Source organism: Triturus cristatus, chromosome 3_1 (genome assembly GCF_964204655.1).
Source record: "Triturus cristatus chromosome 3_1, aTriCri1.1, whole genome shotgun sequence".
Lineage (NCBI taxonomy): Eukaryota > Metazoa > Chordata > Amphibia > Caudata > Salamandridae > Triturus > Triturus cristatus.
In genome coordinates, this window is record NC_140583.1 from 78,491,131 (window position 1) to 78,495,616 (window position 4,486).

The following is a 4,486-nucleotide window of genomic DNA, read 5'->3' on the forward strand; positions in this document are numbered from 1 at the left end:
CATACGCGGGTGGGGGTACGGGTCGTACTTACACTGTTGGGGTGGGGGGTACGCTCCATGCATACGCGGGTGGGGGTACGGGTCGTACTTACACTGTTGGGGTGGGGGGTACGCTCCATGCATACGCGGGTGGGGGTACGGGTCGTACTTACACTGTTGGCATGGGGGTACGCTCCATGCATACGCGGGTGGGGGTACGGGTCGTACTTACACTGTTGGGGTGGGGGGTACGCTCCATGCATACGCGGGTGGGGGTACGGGTCGTACTTACACTGTTGGGGTGGGGGGTACGCTCCATGCATACGCGGGTGGGGGTACGGGTCGTACTTACACTGTTGGGCTGGGGGGTACGCTCCTTGCATACGCGGGTGAGGGTTCGAGTCGTACTTACACTGTTGGCATGGGGGGTGCGCTCCATGCATACGCGGGTGGGGGTACGGGTCGTACTTTCACTGTTGGGGTGGGGGGTACGCTCCATGCATACGCGGGTGGGGGTACGGGTCGTACTTACACTGTTGGGCTGGGGGGTACGCTCCTTGCATACGCGGGTGAGGGTTCGAGTCGTACTTACACTGTTGGCATGGGGGGTGCGCTCCATGCATACGCGGGTGGGGGTACGGGTCGTACTTTCACTGTTGGGGTGGGGGGTACGCTCCTTGCATACGGGGTGGGGGTAGGGTCCGTACATATCCGTGCCCACGCTATGTGATGCTTGTGCGGCCCGTACCCAGGCCTTTGCCACGTGGGTGCGATCCGTCCCGCCATTGTTGGGGTGACGTGTGTGGGCGTGGTCCGACTCGTACCCACGCTCTTCAGGCGTGGGTACGGGACGTACCTGTCTGGTTGTGTTGCCGGTTCGCGTGGTGACAGACTTCCGTTGTGGCGGTCGCTGGCTTATCAGGACACGCCCCCACCCCCTCGTGGTGACCAGGGCATGGGAGTCAGGTATGTCCAGGCCATGTGTGGTGTGTGACTTATGTGGCTGTTTTGTGGCCTGCCCTGGTCCTGCCACCCCCACCCCACCCCACTTTCCCCCCTCCCTTAGTTATTCTGACCTTCTGCGGCGTCTGCGTCGTAACCTGTAGAGGAGGTGGACTGCTATGAGGGCAGGGATGACTCGTAGGTTCGGGTCCATGTCTGTCCGTCGCGTACTGGTACTCCTTGCTCGCGTCGTCCTGTCGCGTACGGGTCCTCCTTGATCGCGTCGTCCTGTCGCGTACGGGTCCTCCTTGGTGGCGTCGTCCTGTGTGTCCGTCACGTACTGGTCCTCCTTGTTCGCGTCGTCGCCTGTCCGTCGCGTACTGGTGGTCCTTGTTCGCGTCGTCCTGATTTCCCGGCAGTTTTTGGCTGCCGCAAAATATTCACCGTGCGGGGTGACGTCGGTGCGAATCGTGATTCCTGGGTCGTGAATGGCTGGCTGCGAGCGTCCCGACGTCAGGTCGGCGCTTTCCCGGATCGCATTGGTAGGTGTTTTTTGGTTCGGTCGGGCTTTTTTACGATTCGTACGGTAATGGTGTACCCGTGCGAATCGTGATTCCTTGTTTGTAAAAATTGACGACCGGGTACGCGTCGGACGGAGATTAAGCTCCGTCCGACGGTTCGTACCCGGTTTTTACCGGATCGTGATCGGCACCTTATTGTGGAATATTGTAAGTACTTTTAAAGCCCTTTTTTTTTTTAAACAAACTAAATTAGTACACAGATTTTTAGATAAATGCAGCATATTCTTTACTCATATATCTCATTTTAAATGTTAAAGTTATTTTTTCCTTTTATTCTTCACAGATAATGTCTACACAAGAAACTGCTACCTATATTAAATCTAGGAAAGGGAAAAACTTACTAAACCATGCTGGATACATATATTGTAAAGAAAGAATAAGTTTCCCAAGAAATCATTGGAGGTGTGTGCAATACTACTCTACCCATTGCACTGGCAGAGCGGTAACACATGATAATTTCACAGTAAAAACAACTGAACATAACCACTCTGCCTCTGCAATTGAGGTAGAAGTAAGAGAAACCTTAAACGAAATGAAAGCAATTGCAAGCACCTCCAATGATTCAACAGGATCCATTCTAAGAGAGTTTGCACAGCATGTCCCCAGTCATGTTGCTAGTAACATGCCTATAATTCCTAATTTGCGACAAATTATTCAAAGACAAAAGCAGGCAAGTAACACAAAAACCACTACACCTCATACATTTTCTGAGATTATTATTCCACATGAACTTTCTATTTCTTTTGCTGATGAACCCTTCCTCCTGCATGACAACGAAAACCCTCAAAAACGTATTCTTATCTTTAGTACACCACGTAACCTTGTTAAACTAGAAAATAGTGAAATTTGGATGATGGATGGGACTTTTAAAAGTACACCCCATCCTTTCACTCAAATTTACACTATACACGGTAAAATTAACCATAATGTAATCCCCTTAGTATATAGTTTGCCACCTGATAAGACTTCTGCTACTTACTCTGAACTTTTATCAGTTATTAAAAATTCTACATCCAAAAGTCCTAGGAAAATTATAGTTGATTTTGAATTGAGCATGATCAATGTTATCAGTAAAAAGTACATGGATACCCAAATTCAGGGATGTTTTTTCCATTTTTCCCAGGCATTTTGGCGTAAATTACAAAAAACATCCCTGGTAGCAGAATATTCTCATGATAGCAAACTACAATTTAAATTAAAAAAATTAACAGCTCTTTGTTTTGTTCCTCCCGATAGTGTGGACGAGTACTACACTTCCATTACTGAATCAGAATTTTACAATGTAAATGAAGAAAAATTGGCCCCCATTCTAAATTATTTTGAAGACACATGGATTGGACACCTAAGCAGATCTGGTCGCAGGAGGAAGCCACGTTTCCATGTGGAGTGGTGGAACTGCTACACGAGCTGCTTAGAGGGAGAAGCTAAAACAAATAATGCCATTGAGGGATGGCATAACTCCTTCAATCATACCATTGGTAAACCACACCCTAACTTCTACTCTTTCTTGGAAACTTTGAAGAAGGAGCAAAGTTTTCAAGAAATGAGACTTTCACAAACACTAGCTGGTAGTCTAAACCCACGAGTTTCTCTAAAAACAAAGGAAATGTCGGAAAGACTTTTGGGTATTATACAACAATTTTCGTTGTGTGTGGCTTTAGACTACCTTGAAAATCTTGCAAACATTCTTAACTTCTAACTATCTTTTTCAAGATACTTTCCTGCTTTGCACTAAATTTTATTCCACATTAATTACAATTGGCAATAACATTTTCCAAAAACATTTTTCTAAATTAATAGTCGGGTCAGCCTATATTATTTTTCCATTTCCCTATTTTATCTCCTTATTGCATCAAATAAGATCTATTTTTCAAACAACCAAACTCTTATTCAAAAGTACATTTGTCTTAATTTTTCTAACTGTGAAAAACCATTCCTATATTTCAATTAATACTACCTACAAAATAATAATCTCACTACCTCTGAAAATTACCCAATATAAAACCACAACCTCAATAAATCAATAAACCTTTTTCCATTGTAAATAAAGCAATTTTTTTTTACCCCTACCAAACCAATTTTTTTTTTGTTTTTTTACGATCTATATTTAAAAGGACTTTTTTAATTCCTTAATTGTGATTACAACATATATTTACAAACAGTTTCTGGTTTTTCACTAAATATTATAAAGAAATAACTTTACAATGTAACTTTCAGCGACCCGACATAGGCATACGCTATTAACATGATTGGGGACATGCATTTGTACAATTTTTCCATCTAATTGTTAAACCGCAACCTCTCCTTATTCTTTCTTTACAATATATGTATCCTTTTTTTAAATTACAAATATAAATAAAGTTAAAATAGTTTCCTACCTGAGCGTAGATCAGCTTCCAGCTGCTTCCTCCATCGATGCTGTTCAAAATGGCCACATACGTTTACGTCTTGACGTCATAGCTGCAAAGAAGAAAAACGGACTATTTATGTATATATTATTGATAAATATATGTTTAATTTTATAAAAAAATATTATGTTACGTTTAATAAAAAATTAAAAAATATGATAATATTTACAAATGTAAAAGCTTTTTTTCGACAATTTTGTTTAATAAAAAAATTATTTTTAAACCATATGTACATTTGTTCTTATAATCTTTATATTAATTCTTTACATGCAACTAGTATGTTATATGTTCTTAAATAACCTTAAATCATCCTTACCTCGACAATATTTGCTTTCTCTGTCCAAACTTCCCCTTTCTTCCTTTTTCACTGCTTCCTTTCCAATTCCGCGGCTTGATACTACTTGAGCTATAGAAATAAATAAAGGACAATTTTTCACATTGACTTCAATACAAAAGCGTGGGAATAATATTAAATTACAATCTATTTTTTTAAATACAATTTTTTTTAAATGTAATTAGTAATTATATATTTTAGAAATAATGTTACACTTTTTCTTACCTTTACATCATGATAAT